The following is a 21,014-nucleotide window of genomic DNA, read 5'->3' as shown; positions in this document are numbered from 1 at the left end:
CTTGTTCAGAATTGTGCCCTTCAAAGGTTAGTAAAGGGAACAAGACAGTGGGGTGGATTAAAGTATTCCAAGAGGTTTCCAACAGTTGTTTGTTGCAAACTGAACAAGTTTATAGTAAAAGTTCATTGTCAAGGGTATATATTTTCTGCCTTTCGGTAGTCTGGCACCAAAGTGACCTTGTCATAAATAGGTTACTTTGGTTTTGTGAAACTAATTGTTTATGTGGAGTCTAAACTTGTCTGCAATTTGGAAGAGCTGTAATGTCTGTGTTCTCCTCTGAGCCATGTACTCCAAAAGTCCCTACTTCAGCAGAATTAGGAGGTCCCAGCTAAAATATTTCCTAGTAGAATTCTCCATACTTTATAGAAGTCCTTTGTTTTGATCAAAGAACTGACTCAGCTTTCAGAGCAAAGTAACCTCTAGCCTTCCACCTGAAGAATGCTGGATTATAATATAGAGCAGAGCTGTTCAGGCCTTTCTAAATTCAGTATATTATGAGTGCTAATAGGACAAGTGATAAAGTATGTTCCCAAACTCTCAGCTGAACTGCTACAATTGTGGAATGTTGTTTAGAAATGTTGAACAATTAAGACAGATGGATAAGAATGCAAGGAAGGAAATTTAGGGTTTAAAATGTGTAAATTCATTTAGTGGGAGCTAAACTTAATCAGACACTCATTTCTCCTGCCATTAATTCTTCATTTCTCCCTCCTTTTTTCTTATCTGCCCCCTAATCTCCCAAACTACTCTTGTAATTTTAAGAGATATTACCTGGTTTGTCATTCCTATTTTTCATATACTTTTTACTCAGTTGCTTTTTCTCTAATTTTGTTATATATAAATAGAAGTTTAGACATGTACATGCATATTCCATATGTATCCATTGTGAGAATTTGGGAAATCTGTTGGGAGTATTTATGAATTCTAGCTGACTTTAGGAAAACTATCATTATGAAAACTGCTGCATAACTGAATGTGCCTGCCTGTGGATATCCTCTGTGGGCTGGCAGGGCTAGTTCATTTATTTTCTAGCCAGGAACAATGGTGGGTCATATGGGCTAGATACGGATGTTCAGAAAGCCCAAGGCAGAATTGATCCAAGTTATGTGGGTTTCTGTAAGCAGCATAGTTTATATTGGTAGTGAACAGAATATGCATTTGCCCTGGGGGGGAGGGGGGGGGGATCTTGACCGGGATCCGCCATTTTTAAACCAGACTTCTGTGTGCCGAACTTCTGATATGGATAGAGAGTGTTATGCCTGTATCTGTTCTAGAGCGTAATGGCTGCCTCCTCAAGACAAATCACCTTGAGACCATAAGGTGACAGGAAATGGAGAGAATGGAAAGTTGCCAGCAACAACACAGCGACAAGTTACAAAGGAAGATTTTGAAGGTATCAAAAGATGATTTGAGGAGATACATAGGAAGCTTCAAACAGGGTGGGGAATAGTTAGGCTGGCTTTTGTAGCAAGGGAAAGATTTTCTAGTATAGCTACAGAACTAATCAAATTCAGAGAAGACAACCAACCTACAGACCTGCTTGACTTCCTCAACACAAATGGATGAATCAGGATTTTCAAAGGAAGGAAATCTGTTCTTTTTCAAATGATTTGCAATTTCTTATGTATTATCCTTTGAGTAAAAGCAATGGTGAGTTTATAAACTCTGTTTAAAGCCTGTCTTTAAGTTTATGTGGGTTTGCTTACACCTGTCTCCTACCTCCTGAAAAGCTGAAGTGAAATGCAAAGGCTCCCATCTATGGTGAAATTCTGAAAAAAAAGGCTTTATTTAGGCTCTGAGTCAGAACTGAACCCAGAGGACAGGCAAATGGACTTGTGAGTGCCGGCTCTCAGGAACAAGTGATAGAGGATACGCGGCCTGGGAAAAGCACAAAATGAGCACTCTCTCTGTTGAGCTGCCAGAATCTTAAAACAACCGGAGATTGAGCATGATCCCCTGAAAGCAAAGTCCTGAATAACGAACAGGAGGTGCACAGATAGATGCTGGCACAGATTCAGACACACGAATGCCCACATTTCTAGATATAGGCAACAACCAAAACACTAGTGAAAATTTGCATATCTCCATTTTGTGCTTTGGTTCTTAAGCTCATAACTTTGTTTGATCTATTTAATCATTTTAAACTGATAACTTTACACCTAATGGTTCCCTTTTGCTTCCAATTCCTTTTGTCTAGGGAACAGACTGAGGGGCAAGGAGTTTAGGGTATTCTACTTAAGACCTTTCAACAAGCCCAGGAGACGACTGGTGGTTCCTGCCCCAAAGAGAAACAAGAAAATATTGTTAAGTGATTTATAACATTGTACATAGGAGGCCATCCCAAGTTCTGGGCAGTTTGACAATCTAAGTTCACAATAAACATTAAAATTAAATGTTACTAATATAAACATGCATCAGCATATCAAATTAGGCTTATAGCATGTGAAACTTCTTCATTCCTCAAACTCTGCCTTTCCCCTCTGATGTCTGGCTAAAGAAATGGGCCTTACAACATATCATGAACATCTCTATACATGCAGACTATACTGTACCGGGGGAAGGGCATTCTGAAGTAGAAAATGCCCTACAGAAAAGCCCCTTATCATAACACAAGGGCTCAAGTTTGAGAGCTTTTATTAACATCCAATACAGCTGAAAGCCACAGAAGCCCAATGTCAGATGCTCAAACCATAAAGTTATAAAACTATAGTTAGACGCCAACACTCAGTTCCAACCAGAAACATTTAGGCTGCCACTGCAGAACCCAGAGTACCGAGGTTGTGTTACCCATGTGAAATTCCACTTAATAATTGGGTCATGGCCTTCTGCACTAGCTTAAATTTGAGTGCTCTTAAGATGCAGCTCCATACAAATGTATATTACAGTAATCAAAACCTGAGGTGACAAAGGGCTAAATACATGTGTGAAGCTCTGCACTACAGTAAGAAAGTACTGACCTTTTCTGGTCTTATGCAGATAAAAAGAAATAAAACAGCCATACCTTGCTACCTGAGCACCAAGGCTCTAGCATACTAAATGCACAACTGGCATCAACAGCCCCTCAGTCTATTCCCTGGACAAAAGGATGGGAAACACACTCCTTCAGCAAGGGGCACACTAAAAATTTAGTTTTAGCTCAATCGGCTTTTTCCAACCCATCAGTTCTGTTTCCATTTAGTGTGAACTGAGCCACAAGAAGCTGCCCTCAAGCTCATATATACATTGGGTCAAACTCCTTTGATCCAGCCATAGGGACAGTTATGTTGTTAGCATACTGAGTGTATTACAGCCTACAGCATCTTGTTACTTCTCCAAATTGCCCCTAAGAACCTGGAGAAATAATGGTGGAAAAAACAGAATTTCTGTAGTATTATACTACATGTAAAGAAAACGTTCAGAACAGAGGGGACATAGACTACAACTACCCTCTAGACCCTGTGTGAGAATAACAGGAAGCTTTGTATTAAGGATGGCACATGATCATAAATTATGTTACATAGTGCCATTTTTCTACATTGACGTTGACAGTCAATGGAACCTCTCTTCTTTCTTCACTAAAGTCCAAATTTTCACATTCCAAATCATGCCCAATTTGTATGGCTGCACCTCCCAATTCATGCAAGTGTACTGCACAGATACTTGCTATAGCAAGTCCCTGCCTTGCTCACCTCCAGTGATACCCATGTACAGAGCAGTGCTGGGGTTTTGATGGCTTATCCCTGAAGGCACATTAGTAATATTTTTTGTCATATTTTGGGTGAGATGTAAAACAAGCTTCTGACTACATGGATAGTTATTCAATAGCTCATAGCACCTTGGTAAGAGTGAAAATAACCACACAAGGGTCAAAGACAAAACCTGTTTTCCTCGCAGATATTCACATGCAACCCCATGAAGACTGCATGTAATCAAATATGAAATATTGGTAGAAGTGAGCCTAAATCTCAATACGGGCAATTGGATTCTCCAGATCTAGAACTCATTCTGAATTGCCCTCATTAATATTTGAATTACAGTGTTAATCCCATTGTTCTAAAACCTGTACAAGTGTAAGTACAATAACTGAGATGCTTCCTATTTTAGTAAGCTGACATTCTAAATAGGCAACGCAGAGGAAGCATGGGAGGAGACAGACTGATGAAGTTACTTGCTTTACAGTCACTTAGTACAGCAGCAGCAGACTCAGAAACAGAATCCATGAATTCTACTAGTATATCCCAGTTCAGTGATCTATCCCATGAACCACACTGCCTCTCCAGCATTGATAAAAAATACATTGTAGTGTTCCTAGCTGCATGGTAGGGGTGGGTGATGCAGGAATTGATAAGGCAATTTATCAAGTCCTTTGGGTTCTTCCTGGATGAAAAGAACTATGCAAGCCATTTGTGTCTGCTTGAACTTCAGTCATCACTTATAAAGTGTTTTTCTGTTTACTGCGATATTGACTTACTGTAGGGCAGAGTTATCCTTTTATAACTCTCAAGCTAAAACTATTTTAAGATGCAACAGTAAATTAATCATATAAGATATGCTCTAGGTATTCATGTACTTAAGACAGTACATCTATCTATCAACAACCTGCAGTCATTTCCTTGTTTGTCTTGAAAATTCTTACAAATGAAATGCATTTGAAAATACACACCTGAAGATCTAGCATGCAACCATTTGAAGACTTCAGCAGTATGAATACTATTCCTATTACCACTGCCATGGGGATTTTACAGGTCACATGCCATGTGACCTTATAATTGTGTTGTCGTGCATTATGACTAGAGTTATACAGATGTGTAAATCCAAAGATATTTAAAAAGTAATATTCAGGGGATTGAAGCTGACAGGAAACTGCAGTGATCAGATGCGACTTACTATGATTTGTCTAAATACAGTAAACTCTACTGTGCAATAGCTACTAAAACCAACTTGGCTTTAGGAGTCTTCACTCTTAACAGACAGAGTTCCTGAATTTGCTGTGATGTTTGAGATTTCTGATGGGACTAGAGCAATAACTGGGTTTTATTTATTCACAACAGTTGTACAAATGAAATAACTTATGAGTGTCATAAAATCAAAGACTTTTAAAACCCCCCAGCTTTGGCATGTTTCATAGTTTAGAGTTAGAAATTTCTCAAACCAAATAATTACAATTAATCAGAGCATTTTCCTTGGCCACAAAGAATAACTCAGATAAAATTTTCAAACTGGAGGGCCAAGTTCTTATCTCATATGGACTCCATGGACTCTTCCATCTAGTATTTATCATCAAATGGTATCTATCTTGCCCAAACTTGTGATTCAAACTAAGTACACACATAGAAACAGGATCCAAACTTCTCCAAGAATTGGGTTTTGAGTTGATTCACCTCTCACTAGATAATAACAATAAAAAAACAAGCAAATACTTCCATTACTGAGTACTGAGGCTCTTGAGACCAGTCAAACTGTCAAATATGCTTCAATTACACTGATTACTTTTCCGCTAGGATCTCATTACATTATATAATTCTCAAACTGAACATTTGGGCTCAAGCTTTGATAAATGCTATATCCACTATTCTGCTTCCAATCAGACTCTGCCAAAAAGAGAAAGTAGAGTGAGGTCTTTAATTCATTAAAATCACAATAAGCTTCCAGCTTTTTCTGTCACTATATTCAAGAAAAAACTCAGCAGTGGTAGAGCTGCTGTGCAAAAGATGCATTTCAGGGCTCTAAATTACTCTTTTATATATATATAAGTCTCTCAGCTTTCCTACATATTAATGGGAAAAGGTGCTGCACAGTGATTACAGCATATGCAATGATTAAGGTACCTCCAAATGTACATCTTAAAACTGATTCAGTGCATAGGGCTTGGTAGTATAATAAATATGAATGTGCAATGATATGGTTAATGAACACAGACAAAATTGAACTACCAGCTTAATTTATTCTGCAGTGTTTAAAAGAATCATACTGCTAAATAAATTAAATATGCTCTAAAATAGAGAGAAGTTCAAATCTGGGGGAAACTGGGACAATTAACACAGCTTTCCAACACCTAGTCACAGGATCTATACACTGACTGGGCTGTGAATGAAAGCTGTCACCATCTGGTGGGTGTTTGGTGGTCTGTGTGAACTGAGTTTGTGTTCTGCTTCTAGAAGATGGATAACAGTCATACCAGTGAAGCCAAAGACTCAGTGGAGCTTCTACTATATACTCACCACTAGGACTAGGGACAGAAATTACACATACACCAGTATAAATGATTGGAGACCAGTTCCAACAAAACAGAAGTTCAGTGCACATAAACTGCTTTCAAAATGGCCAAAACTGATTTAAGATAAACCTGGATGGATGTAGTATCAACCTTAACCAATTTAAGTTAAATCAGTTTATTGAATTTCTGTCTGAGATCCCCTCCAGATTCAAGTTAACTCACAGTCCTCCAGCATCCCAGGATGCTTTGCATCCCACCCCTCCACCCTGGAGGGTGGGCAGGCTAGTCTTGGCTCAAGTTGTCTGCCCCAGCTGGGCAGGGAGGTGTGCCCTAGAGTCTCCTGACTTCTGGCCTGGGCTACTGCAGGCATGTGGCTGCATTTTTGGAATCAAAAGTGAATGTGTGTTCATTTGCTTATCAATTCAATCTACTCAGCTTAGACTAACCTGCAAAGATTGAATCAATTCAGCCTCAGGCTTTTTTACTGTAAAAGTAGTCATAAAAGCTAGTACAGACATCACGCTTTTACTGGTATAAGTGATCAGAAACCAGTCTTTACCCATAACAGAACAGAATTTTGGCACACTTAGAGACTGGTTTAAAAATGGCAGAGCCTGCTTTAAGATTGGTCCCCCGCCTTCCCCACCCCAACAAATGGCAAATGTGTGCTCTATTTGCTACTGATCAAAACTACACCACTTATAGAAAACCACATAACCTAGATTCATTCCACCTTAGGCTTTTTCAATGTCTGTTCCTAGCCAAAAAGATCCACATCTTTGCCATAGTCCTAGTACAGGTCAATCAACGAGGGCTCCTATAAACATGCATGGAGCTGGCTCTGATGTACTGGAAATCCAGCATATTGGAGCAGACTTGATTAATTGAGTCTGCTGAAGCACAGAAATAAATGCACTCCAGCAGACTCCAGCATCACATGTATTAGCACCCCCATGCCAAAAAATGGCAGTGGGGCACTTTGAACTAAAGCTCATTCAATGACACCTATCCCCTTTTTGGGTCCTCTGATCAGACGCAGTTTTATAACTCGAGAGTTACAAAACCTGGGAAGTTTTTTAAACTATGAACAAATGTCTGGGATTGTGGTTTGCTTACCACTGAAGTTTTCCCCAGCACTTTCCAGCTTGCCTAGCAAGGAGCTGCTTGGGACTGGGAGGAGTTGGGGAGGCCAATTGGAGGTGCGGTGGGGGGGCATGTGCATGTGCACACACACGTGACTGGCGTGCAGCCTTGCAGGGTGGTGGAAGCAGCCCCAGCACCTGGATGCAGGTAAGTCTATGGAGAGCAGGGGTTAGAGGACCAGGGCTTGGAGACTGTCTGTGGGGGCTGTGCATGCATACATTCTTGTGTGCATGTGTGTGGAGGGGAGAGGGTGCCTGTTGGTTCTGGGGGAAGCTGTCCAGGTGATGGGGCTGCAGCAGGGTAGGGAGGAGGTGCCTGACCCCCCAGTGGGGGAAGGGGATGGCGGGTGGCCTTTCAAGAGCAGTGGGGGGCTGCACGCCTAGGCCGGGGGCACTGGGGCCAGTGCCCTTTCTCACAGGGGTGGGACAGCTGGGAGACATTGCAGGGCTGGGAGCATCATAAATTTCATAGATTTCATAGACATTAGGGCTGGAAGGGACCTCGGAAGATCATCGAGTCCAGCCCCCTGCCCAAAGGGCAGGAAGTCAGCCAGGTTCATAGGATCCCAGCAAGATGAGCATCCAGTTTGCTCTTGAAGGTGTTCAATGTGGGCGCTTGAATCACCTCTGGTGGCAGGCTGTTCCAGACCTTGGGGGCTCGGACAGTAAATAAATTCTTCCTTATGTCCAGCCTGAAACGGTCCTGTAGTAGTTTATGACCATTCGAACTAGTCGTCATCCCTTGGGGCGCTCTGGTGAACAAACGTTCCCCCAGATACTGGTGGTCACCCCTGATAAACTTGTAGGTGGCCATCAGATCACCCCTGAGCCTGCGCTTTTCCAGGCTAAAGAGCCCCAGGGCTCTCAGCCTGTCATCGTAGGGTCTGCTTCCCTGACCTCTGATCATGCACGTGGCTCTTCTCTGGACTCTCTCAAGTTTCTCCACATCCTTTTTGAATTGTGGAGCCCAAAACTGGATGCAGTACTCCAGCTGTGGCCTCACTAAGGCCGAGTACAAGGGGAGAATGACGTCCCGGGATTTGCTTGAGAAGCATCTATGGATGCAAGCCAGAGTTTTGGTCGCTTTACTAGCCGCAGCTTTGCACTGCAGGCTCATGTTCATCTTGTGGTCAATGATGACCCCCAAGTCTCTTTCTTCCATAGTGTTGGCCAACATAGCACTGCCGAGCCTATAAGGATGCTGCGGGGTTTTTTTCCCAAGGTGGAGAACCTTGCATTTATCGGCGTTGAACACCATGAGATTCTCGTCCGCCCACTTGCTGAGCCTGTCCAGGTCAGCCTGGATCACCCGCCTGTCTTCTGGTGTGGATGCTTTTCCCCAAAGTTTGGTGTCATCTGCGAACTTGGCCAGTCCGCTTCTGACTCCAGTGTCCACATCATTCATGAAGATGTTGAACAGTATGGGTCCAAGGACAGAGCCTTGGGGGACACCACTGGTCACAGGACACCACGATGAGTGACTTCCATCAATTACTACCCTCTGGGTCCGACCCCGGAGCCAGTTTTCCAGCCAGTGGATCGTGGAGGACCCAAGGTGACAATTGGCCAGTTTCTCTAAGAGATGATTATGGGAAACCAGGTCAAAGCCTTTTTTGAAGTCAAGATATATGACATCAATCTCTTCTCCCTTGTCCAGGTGATAGGTCACCTGGTCGTAGAAGGAAATCCGTGCTGGCTATCCCTTAAGAAGTTGCCATCGGCCAGTCCATTAAGGATGGCAGAGGGCTGCGGGTCAGGAGTGAGGGGCACTGGCAGGGTTGGGGGGGGCTGTGGCTTGGGAATAAGGAGCACCAGGGGGAAAGAGGACTGTGGGTTGGGAGTGTGGGGCACTGGCAGCACCAGGAGGCTGCGGATTGGGAGTCAGGGGCACCAGCAAGGATGAGGCAGCTGCAGATTGGGAGTGAGGGGTAACCAGCAGGGCCAAGGGTCTGTGGGTCAGGAGTGAGTAGCAAAAGCATGGGCAGGGGCTGGGCACCAGCATATCACTGCCCCCTCACAATCATGCCCCCCCCAGGTGTCCTCTTTTTTGAAACTGTGAAATGATAACCCTACATGTGTGTATTCCATGATCTGTGTCAAAAGTCAGCAGCATTTGAAAAACTTTCATTTTCCCTCCCGATTAGTCATATAATCTCTCATTATAGATACAGAGGGACCACAGTAAAATTAGCCAACTATATATATAGAATAATCGGGAGGGAAAATGAAAGTTTTTCAAATGCTGCTGACTTTTGACACAGATCATGGAATACACACATGTAGGGTTATCATATCACAGTTTCAAAAAAGAGGACACCTCGGGGGGGCATGATTGTGAGGGGGCAGTGATATGCTGGTGCCTCACAGAAAGGAGCTGTGATATGGAAATATCACACTGTGGAATGATTAACTTCCTATGAGAGAAAATGAAAAGTAAAATTATCATTGATTTTTCTTCTATGCCATACAGAGGAAAAGTGCCACAGAGCTCTGTACTGCTTTCTGTCAAGCTCATCTCTGATTTGCTCAGTATGAGATGAGAGACCAGTGACTATACATAATAGCTCTGTAACAGGGAACCCTAGCCCTGTTACTAGGAGGCAGGGCTCCCCTCTAAAACCCGAGTTTTTGGGAACACCAAGCACCAAGAGGGTAGGGGTTAATAGCCCAACCACCCAGGCCAGTCAGCTGACAGGAAGGGGATAGGCCTCTGGGCACATATAAACCCCAGGGCCGAATCCAGAAGGAAGAGGTCTCTGGCAAGTGACCACGAGAAAAGAGCTCCTGCATGGCAGAACTAACCAGGAAAACTGTGGCTGCTGGCCAGATTGTTGCTATGGCTAATGAGGCTCCAGGAGTCTGCAAGGTACCTAGAGCTGGGAGGTACTCAATACTCGAGGAGCAGTTTGGGGTTTTTAAGGAGCCAGAGTGTGGCTTATAGGAATTGGATTATGTTATAGCCCAGGGGGTCATATTTATGTTATTGTTTTATCTGGTGGACTGGGACGAGGCTATTGGGGGAGGAGGAGGCCTCATTGGGGCACACTATTGTGCAAAGCCCCAGCACCAGGGGGCACAGTGCCAGGGGGCACGGTGACAAGGAGTGAGCAGACCCAGCACCCTACGGTGCAGGTCAACATTTATATACTATCTGCGAGGCATGGGCCACTGTGTAGTGTAGGTTTGGAGCAGTGGATAGCGACCCCTAGCCTTGGGGGTAGTAAATGGGCAGCCTCCCACTTGAGTACCATCATAATTATTGTTCCATCAAGGCGTGGTAGTAGAGAAAGTTGGGTGGGTAGCCCAGACACAGAGGGTCAGGCCTACGTTAGATAGGCTCAGGGTTGGACCCCTGTCACAAGCTCCCAAACTCTGCCTTTAGCAATTTTTACATGGCTGGACTAGACAGAAACTGATTGCAGGATAAAAAAAATCACACCCACTGGTCCCCTAATAACAAAATGTTCAACAATGAGGAGATTAAAGTGCTTAAAAGGCAAGCTTTGAAGTTCTTTCTTCTGTCTCACTGTCATTGTGTCTATGAATGCCAGTGCGAATATAACACCTCTTTTCACAGCTTTTGAGGTCACTTGTCTCTCTTAAAATGCCCTCTTTTCTCTGTTTTGAGGTCACTTGTGACTTTTCTGCACTGCTGAAGCTTTTTAAAGTAATTTAATCAATGATTAAAAATATACCTAGATATAAAAAATAGAATTTCAGTACTGGCTTCTCCAAATCTGCAATAACAACATGAGGAGTTAGACGATATTTAACACAAGTTTTAGACTGATAGAATTAGTTAAAACTTGCAACAAATCTTGAGATCCTTGGATTAAAGCTGCTGGTGTTTTTGAGGGGCTTCTACTGAAAGTGCCAAAAAAGGTCTATGTTAGCTACCTGGTGCAGAGTATGGCCCATTTGCTAATTGTATTATTTAAGTGACAATCTTGTATTATGCTTATCTTTTTCTGCCTAAGCCAAACTTTTAGTTTATGTTTGAATAAGTTATCAAAGCACAGAGCAATAGCTTCAGCAGAAATTAAACAAGCAAACATACATTCTTTACTATACATTTTATATATGCAGTATATTTTATTAGTATCTCACCATGAACCTCAACATGCCTGTCTTTGCAATGTATTAATATGGGGAAGGATCTTATACAATTAAGGGGCCCAGGAATTTGAGAGGGGTTAAACTCAGAAGGTTTCCAAGTTTAGTCCATTCTAACTGAAAAGGAAGAGTTTGGAGGAAAAGGATGTATTTGTTATAATTGTGTATTATCTTTCCTCATTAAAGATACCAAAAGGATTCTAGAATGATGGGAATATATGAATATCACTCTCCCCACTATCCACGTGCAAGTACTTCTGGGATAAGATGTAATTACTCTATGACAGTGTATAGCAACAACACAAAGCATTGTACGTAGTTTAAGAAGTGAAGAACAGTACCCATCTCTCACAGCAGCAAGAAAGGCAAGGTAGGTCAGCAAAATGTCCTTTTCAGAAGTGTAATGGTGTTGCTGTAGTTATGATGATCCACAGATTTGGGAGAAGCAAGATTTGTGAAATGAGACACAATCTTTTACTGTATCACCTTGTATCATTGGGAGAGATATCAGACAAACTTGCAAAATATCAAATGCGCCTCATCAGGTCTAGGAAAGCATTTACAGTCTAAGCTAAGTACAAGATAGAACATTTACCGGTGGGTGAAAATTGCATATTTCCCTTTCAGGTTGTCAAATTCATTTATAAAATTAGGTTAAATTAAATGAAGTATTCTAACTTGTACTTAGCTTAGACTCTAGCTGGTTGATTAAGGTATTTGATGCCTGAAAGTTCATTTGGCATCTCTCTCACTGACACAAGTTGTTCCAATATAAAATATTACTTTACCTCACTTTCCAAAAGTGGAAATTAGTCAGGAAGCCACATTTAACACTCTTAAACTTTATCATCTCTTCATAAAAAAAATGGTACTTTGGATAGCATGCTGCTCTAACACCATGTAAAGAAATTGGATCACAAATAATACAAATGGTAAAGTCATGCTTAGGACATTGAAATGGCACTTCTGTGAAGCACAGTGAGTTTTATTTGGAGATGTCCCTTCCAAGTAATTACCACCAGTGCAGTTTAAACATTCAATAGTGTCTAAACAGGGGGACAGGATGACTTCTGACAGACAAGAATAGAAATCCATTTGTAGCATTTGGAGAGGGGCTCTAATAAGTGCCATCATTATCATTACAAGAACAAGGCATGGAGAACCGGTGAATCACTAGCTAGTTCACACAGAGCATACATGGAAAACACCTTGTATGCACATTGCTAAAAATTACTAACTTATTTTAATAACAGAGTGAAAAAAACCATCCTCTTCAATTCATTTCTTTGTGTGTGGGGGAGATGGCAATTGCAGCAACTTGGACCACAGAGCATAAAGGCAGATGAAATCACAAAGCCAGAAACATGGTAACCATCGAAGTGAAGCTTTTTCATTAAAGATAGCCCTGAATCAAAACACAATATCTGACTCTCCTCTCATCTTCATCCCTCACAAAGCTTCAGTGGAATTTGGAGCTGAATCACTACTTCGCTGTTTGGACCCCAGCTATTTTTCAGACTATGCTCATGATAATATGCTGAGTTAAAAGACACCCTTTGACTCTGTGGCAATGAAATTTTACTTGTCAGCTCTCATGATAACAATTTTCTCAACTCTCAATAAAGCTGGCTTAAAGGCATGCATTGGGCTCTCTTTCAGGAAGAGAATATAACCATAGGGCAGCAATGGTAACAACCTACAAGAAGGTAGAGGCTGTAACATACATCCTTATGAATGGTTCCCAGGAAATAAACCCATAGTTAGGGATCAGCAAAGCATAAGCACCTGGCCTTTTCTCCAGCCTTATTCCCGAACACCGGGAGCAGGATGGTGGTGAGACAGAAGCAGCTATACCATTTTTGAATAATCCTTGCCCTTGCACATGGGTGATTCCTGGATCTTCAGGGACACCCCACCTGAGAATCTGGCCCAAACTGTCCACTGATCAACTTGTGTGTGACAGTACAGACTTTTTATTTTCAATTGCAATGCCATGTTTGTCCTTGAAATGCTTTGCCTTGATTTTTATCAAATAATATCACCTGTTGCTTCATTGTGACAGAAAATGATTCAAGAAACAAACCCCAATGATACTATATTGATTACATTTAGCATGGTGGACATTTATTTTTTTTCTCTCTCTCCTGCCTGGTGTCAGCATACTTGTCCAGATTCTGTGAATTAGCTCTCCCTAGGGAGGTGATGACTTGAAAGGAAGCGCATTACTGTGTTTGTATTTTCTGGAATGATTTTCGTACAGTGTCAGCCAGTCAGGTTCATAAAAGCAGGCTGAACAGTAGAGAGGAAAACACTCTGTATCATAAAGATCCCTGCAAAATTTACAAACACTGTACAAGGAGAATGTTTTCACTATACAAGGGGAGTGCACCCAATACTGCGAATTGGGTCTTTCTGTCACATATGCAATGACAAAGCTGGCAAACTCAGGGAGGTACAGATCGAATGGTGCTATAGACAAAATATGAAGAGCTGTCAGATTCAACAAATACAGCAATTAGAATCTGAATCTTTATGAATTAGACCTGTAATCATTTGGTAGAAGTTCCTTTAAATATATCATTTCAGAGTGGGAGGTGAAAAGACACCTTAAGGCAGGGGAAGGCAAAGTCTGGCCCGCGGGATGGATCCGGATGGCAGTGGACTCCATTTCCCAGCAGCCCCTGCCCACATGGCTGGGGCCACTCTCCATGGAGACCCCAGCCACAGCTATGCTATGATAGTGCAAGGCTGGGGTTGCCATGGAAACCGGCCCCAGCCATGCTGGCAGGGCACACAGCAGGGCAGGGCAGGAGGCTGCTCCGAAGCTGTTAGGATCTTGCTGCAGGGGCTGCTTTGTCTGGGGCCAGGGCAGAGCCACGATCTACAGCCTGCAGGTGCTACCTGGAGCATGCAGGCTGCAGATCATGGCTCTGCCCCAGATCTTTGCAGCAGTGACAGCGTAGTCCTGAGCCGGGGCATAGCTGTGATCTGCCTGCACACCTCTGTCCAGAGTGTGCAGGCTGCAGATTGTGGGTCTGCACTGGCTCTGACCAAGCTGCCCCTGCCGCAAGCTCCCAGTGGCACTGCAGCAGCCCCTTGCCCTGCCTTGCCAGGTGCCCTGCCAGTGCAGATGGGCACATTTGGATCTGGCATTTTGCCCACCCCTGCCTCAAGGTATTCAGTTTCCTAAGATTCTGACTTCATCCATGCAGCACAAGATGATTTGTGGGACCTAACCTCTGTTCTGTTTTTGTTGTTGACATAAGTTGCAGCAAAGTAGGTTTAGGCTGAATATCAGGAAAAACTTCTGCACTATTAGAACAGTGAGGCAGTGGAATAGACTACATAGGGGAGTTGTGGATTCTCCACCACCAGAAGTGTTCAAGAAGAGGTTGATCAGCCGCTGGTCAGGGATGATATAGGCCTATATTGTACTATGAGTATTTCCCATGCTTCTGTGCTTTGCTGGTTGTCCCTTGCCCTCCTTTTCTGTTACATGTGTCAGGGTGTTTTTAACCCTTACTCAGAGGCATGGTGTGCTGGCTGCAGCCAAGGCTGAGGATTTTGACCAGGGTGTGCCAATGTTCTTGCTGGGACTAAAGGCAGAAGTTCCTGGCTAGAGGGTCTTGCCCCTCTGCTCAGGGTCAGACCAATTGCCATATTTGAAGTCAGGAAGGAATTTTACCCCATAGTCAGACTGGTACAGGCTGTGGAGTCTCTTGCCTTCCTTTGTAACAGAGTGGCATGGCCCCGCATCTGGAATTTCTTGAGCATATGTTAGAAATGTTTTATAGAATCAGGAGCTTGGCTGCCATGGTTTCCCTACTTTTCCTGTGGTAGGTTAGGGTGTTATGTCTTTTGTTGCATCAGTAGTTGTGTTATGTCTTGTATTGATGGTAGTTTTATGAAGAGTTTATATTACGGATTGTATAAGGGCGGTTTGGATAGGGATGATCCTGCTTCAGGCAGGGGAATATTGTAGATGACCTCTGGAGATGCCTTCTAGCCCTCCTTCTCTATGAAAGGTTTCTCTCCCAGATAAGGAGTTTTTTATCTAGGAGACAAATGCTCCCACTGCTCTATGTGTTCTATATGTGGCCCACTGATGGGGTCTATATGCATCTGGCATATAATGGTAACACTATTATAACAGGACTGACTAGATGGCCCTGTTCTACACAGGGTCAGAACTTCTTTTTCTTAAAGTACAAGTAACGTACAGTCTTTGGGGGAAAAATGTGTTATTCATGTTGTGTTTCAAGTTCTCTTTTGAAAATCCATGATAAAGAAAGACAGCAAACTTCTGACCAGTTTGACTTGCCTGGTTAGAATCAATATTTGAGACAATTGCTTCCTGAGAACCACGTACTTGTTTTGAGGGCTGAAATTACTGGAAGAGGGCTCAACTGTAACCCACCTGTGATCACCTATTTTCATGGACCAATGAACATTGTAGGAATAAATGAGTTGTGCTAAAAAAATATCCAAACACTGTGACACTGATTTCTCCTTCAGTGAAAACTGACTTGCAATGTGTTGCCACACAGCAGGGGGGCAATATTTTGAAAATGTGCAAAATCAGCTGGGAAGGAAGTTTCCTTCTGTGTCTCAGGCAGGCAGAGTTCACTGTAGGTATATAGTTTAGAGGTGCAACATCATCTACCTTTCCCCCCCTGTTTGTCATGTGACTAATGTTCCCTGTTGGTCTGAAAATGGCCATGTCTGTTTACATTCACAGGTATGATACTGAATATATTAAATGTTTTATTAACACATACTTAATATATTCAGCACCATACCTGAGTATTCAGATTTACTCTGTAATTATCACTTCTAGATAGGTATGGAAATACTCTGAAATATTAAGGTTTTTTTTTCTTAAATGGCAACGAACACCTGTGGTGTAACTTACTCAAAGGCAGTATTTTGTTTCTTATGCAAGTGGCTGATTCTTTGCAAGTATCACACAGATTTTGTTGTCTTGGAAACGCACTTGAAGAGACTGTTTCAGTTCACTACACTTTCTTTAACCAGACCATGCATAATGCAAATAATATGAATTCAAACACCTGTGCTCTCAGCTTGTGAAAAGTTTCCACTAAATCTTCATAACGCATAACAGTAAAAAGATTTGTCACTTTATCCCTCAGTGGGTTTTTTCCTAGAAGGAGATTCAAATCACTCAGTTGAGCTATTGCCATCTCCAGCATTTCAGCAGGGTTCCTGATTGTCATTACTAGTTTGCAAAATTCAACAGTTTGTTTGCCATGTCAGTCTTTCCCTTCTGCGCAGAATATTACAAAGCTCCTTCAGTGCTATGAAGAATATGCTGTTCATGTAAAGCCTGAATGTGAAGGAAATGCTTAGACATTTTTGTATGAATGAAAGATTAAAAAAACACGGTGTTCTAATGCCTGAAGTGTTCCACACATTCTTCTGTAACATGCCCCAACACATCCTAATTTTGTCTTTCCTAGTTCCTTTCCCTGCTATAGCCATGATCCTAGAAAACATTACATGTGTGTGTCATTGTAGAAGGGACACACACACACAAACACACATTCTGCAGGCTCTTTGAAAAATCTTGGGATTCCTATTCAGAATCCTTTTAGATAGCTCAAATATCAGCTGAGCTAAGGCTGAATTTCCTAGTGATCTGAGAGAAAAAAATAAATAAGGCAGGTAACTCTGTAACAAACTGAGAGTTTTTCTATTTAAAACATTTCATGGAGAAACACAGAGAACCTCATTGGATCAGTTACTGTAAAAGTCCAACAATATATTTCACTGTATCCTTTTGGTAGCAATTTATGCCAGGGTTAAAGCCCATAAAACTTAATTTGGTTTCATGACCTGGGACATAAAATTAACTGGGTCAGCACAAAAAAAAGAATGATTTAATTCTGAATATTCCCAAATATGATTCAAAATCTCATTGTGTTTAATACAAAACACAAATGTTCTCAGACTTGGAACTTCCAATTCCAATGAGCATTTAACATACACTTAGAACAAAGTCATGGTCGTCGAGTCAGAAAATGAATCACTGCAGCCATTGTTTAGTAGCCCAACATGGTGAGTTATACGTGGGTGGGGTTTAAGATGCATGCTGGCATGTCGACTTCCACGATTCAGTTGACCATTTCATGCATTTCTAGATGTTGCCACCTGAAAAAGCAGCACTGCATTCATCAAAACCTGGCTTTTCTAATATGTCACCCTAGGCACATTATACATGTACTCTAATCAGCAGATAACAGGTTAAGCATTAGCCAGACCGTTCCCCACCCTCCTATTGAGGACAACTACTTGGACAGCCAAAAGAATGCCCAGAATGAAGAAAACAAGATAGAGGGGGATGTAGCTAAGAAAGACAGATACTGCCCTGGATTGCAGGTGAGGTGGGAGCTGGGGTGTCACTTAAGCCCTTGCTCCCATTTGGACAGAAACTTCCCTATCACTTCCTATCTATTGTATTCAGTAACTGCTAAATGCAAGGTGGCGGTGAGTCAGCTTTAAGAGGAGGGCTTGAGTGCAGGGGTTAGGGTACTGCTGTTTAACCCAGGGGTGGGCAAAATCTGGTCCACAGGCTGGATCCAGCTGGCAGTGGACTCCATTTCCCAGCATCCCCTGCCCATGTAGCTGGGGTCAGTTTCCATGCTGAGAAGCTGGAGACCCCAGCACCAGCTTCTTTCTGGTAGGGGAGCCAAGTAGGGCCTGTGCTGCAGGCAGAAGCAGGGCAGGCTCAGCTGCCACCGCCTGTGCGGGGTGGGCAGAGGCAGTGATGCCACTGGGAAGGGTGGCTAAGGAGGACTATGGGGAATTTTGGGGTGGCTGTAACTCCCCGAAATGCCTCCTACTGGCAGGCCACATGGCAGGGTGGGGAGCTGCTTCAGAGCCAGTCTAGGATCTTGCAGCAGTGAAAATGTGGGCCAGGGCCAGGGCAGAGCTACGATCTGCAGCCTGCATGCTGCAGGCAGGGATGTGCAGGCAGCGGATCATGGCTTTGCCTCAGTTCTAGACCATACAGTCATTGCTGCAAGAAGCTGGGGCAGAGCCGCAATCTGCTGTCTGCACATCCTTACTTGGAGCATGCAGGTTGCAGATCTGCCCTGGCTCTGGATTACACTGTCACTGCTTCAAAATCCCAGCCCAGCTCCAGAGCAGCTCCGCACCCTGCTGTGTGCCCTGCCAGTGCTGCTGGGTCTGGCCTCCATGGAAACCCCGGCCTCACACTATCACAATGTGGCTGCTGCTGGGGTCTCTATGAAAACCAGCTCCTACCATGAAGGAAGGGGCTGCTGGGAAATGGAGTCTGGCTGCCAGCCAGATCCACCATTTTGCTCATCCCTGGTCTAACCTGTGGGCTGATAGCTAGACCACTGTCCTGGGAAGTGGGAGCTGCAAATTGAAACCTACTGTGAGTGAGAGCAGAAACACAAAATCTGGTGGTTGTCCTTGCTTAGTAAGTGCTTTAACTACTAAGATATTGGTCCAAAAGGTGGGAGGTGCCCCTCCTCTATTTTGCTTCCATCAGGTGTGTCACAACCCAATGATTTTAGTGCCTTGGCACGGTGGAATTTTCCCACCACATGAGAGTCTCTGTGCACAGCAAAAGTTTTCTGTTGCAACAGAAAACTCCGGTGCAAGAGAGTTCCCGCCATTTGTATGCAAATTTGTGTCCCACTATTGGCCAGTTCTCAATTATTCCTACGTGGTGGTTAGCGATTGGCTTGTTAGCCATATAAAATTCTGTGCGACTTCCGCCCAAGTCGGAGAACTTTTGAGAACGCTGCAGAGTGACTTTGAAGATTCCCGACTTGTGGCTGAGCTAATCGATAGCCTAATCAACTATCGATTTTTCTCCCCATCGCCGAGTGCCATCCTTCGAAGTACCCTTTTCCCTGCCGGCCTGGTTCGTGTACGGATTCGCTGGCCTGAGTCTTGCCAGCTGGAGCAACTCGTGTGATTATTTAAGCAACCGGACCACCTGTGTCGCGGCTACTGGCGGCGTAAGTAAAGCTTTTTGCAACCAATACGTTTTGTCTGCCTCTCCATTCACCAGCCCGCCCAACAACCGAGCAATTTCTAGATCACCTCAAGTCGGCTCCGGCCATCTGAGACAAGGTGCACATGCAGAGAGAAATAAAAAAATCAAACTGCCACAAACTCTAGCTATGTAGATGCCTTTAGGCACATAAATTAAGCTGAATGTAACTCATACTGGCATTGGCATGTCTTCTGAGCCCAGTTAACATTTGTGGCCAAACTGTGCCACAAATTATAGTAATGACAAATCAGTATTTCACCGAGACTGGTAAAAACACAGTTTGATATAGGTAATTCATTCAACCATCAGAACGTATTCCATACCCCATTACTAGTCCCTTGAAGCCTCTGCTGTGACTTGTTTTCCTATAAGCCAGTTTTAAACACTTGTTTATTGACATCTAATTTACTTTGGGATTGCAGTTATGTGAATAGGTTCCAGGTTATCTAGTACTGTTGATTGTAGGATGATCTGTATTTTTTCTTGTAGCCAGTCTAAACCCATCTTGACTAAGAATGTGCCCTAAAGATATTTCCCCACTAGCAAAAAATGGTAGCTGTGAAGGGGAGGGAATCTGAAGTAAGGTCTGGAACACAGGGGGCATGGCCAGACCCCACCCCATGCTCTGCCTGAGTGGAGGGGGAAAGGTAGTGGCATTGAATTCATAAAAGCTTGAAAAAGAATAGTTCTTTCTCTGAAAAACTATAAACTGAAGCACTATAAGCACAGCATGGGCTCCGTGTTCGCTTACTCTTCCTGCTCCCCCAAGGTCTCTGGGATTTGCAGTCCAAAATCACAACAGCAGGACTTTGCAGGGTTGCTTTTCACTTCTTCCTGCTTCCAGGTGCCTCAGGGATTTGTAGTACACAGTCACAACCAGCACTAAGTAAGCCAGCAGGGCAGGGCAGCTCTGTACTTGGGGGAAAGTGAATTTGAAACCCTTCCCTGGCCTCAGGTGCCAGCCGAGGTTTGCCTGGGGGGAGGGGCAGTGAGCTGGCCAGTGAGCTAGCCCTCATTGTTCTGGCTCAGTAGCAGAAGGGCAGGGACAACTCTGCTGCAAAGCATGCTGGGATGCTGGGGGACTGATATAACTTGAACCAGGAAGGGGTCTGGGACACAAGTTTCATAAACTGGTTTGACCTCAAGCACTTAAGTATGATACTATATTCAACCAGGTTTATCTTAAACCAGTTTCAGCCATTTTGAAACTAGTGTATGCGCACTGAAGTTCTGTTCTCTTACAGGTTTAAACCAGATTCTGATCACTTTAACCAGTTTATGTGTAACCTCTGTGCCTAGCCATAGGAGAGAATTTACCTGAATTGAAAGAGTCAGTTGTCCAGGATTTTCTCCAATAGTCCCAGCTGTACAACACTTAAAATTAAGCATTCCCCCCCATATGTAACCTTTTTTTCTCTGCCATGGGGGTCATATTTTTCAGTTATTTAAGTTATTTTATATCATCCTCCTCTATATTTGTATTTTGATTATTTGTGGCTTGTAACAGGGGGCC

General features: G+C 43.3%; 1 protein-coding gene and 1 long non-coding RNA gene across 5 annotated transcripts in view; one reads left to right on the top strand and one right to left on the bottom strand.

Annotated features, from left to right (window-relative positions):
* ARHGAP24 (Rho GTPase activating protein 24) overlaps window positions 1–21,014 on the bottom strand; it is a 520,920-nt gene that overhangs the window by 128,089 nt on the left and 371,817 nt on the right. The window lies entirely within an intron of this gene.
* LOC109283339 (uncharacterized) overlaps window positions 18,667–21,014 on the top strand; it is a 46,741-nt gene continuing 44,393 nt past the window's right edge. The window contains exon 1 of the long non-coding RNA XR_009459916.1: window positions 18,667–19,463. This is a non-coding gene — a long non-coding RNA (uncharacterized LOC109283339). The remainder of the gene's footprint in view (window positions 19,464–21,014) is intronic.

Source organism: Alligator mississippiensis, chromosome 2, assembly GCF_030867095.1.
Source record: "Alligator mississippiensis isolate rAllMis1 chromosome 2, rAllMis1, whole genome shotgun sequence".
Lineage (NCBI taxonomy): Eukaryota > Metazoa > Chordata > Crocodylia > Alligatoridae > Alligator > Alligator mississippiensis.
This window is presented reverse-complemented; position numbering and strand designations above follow the sequence as displayed.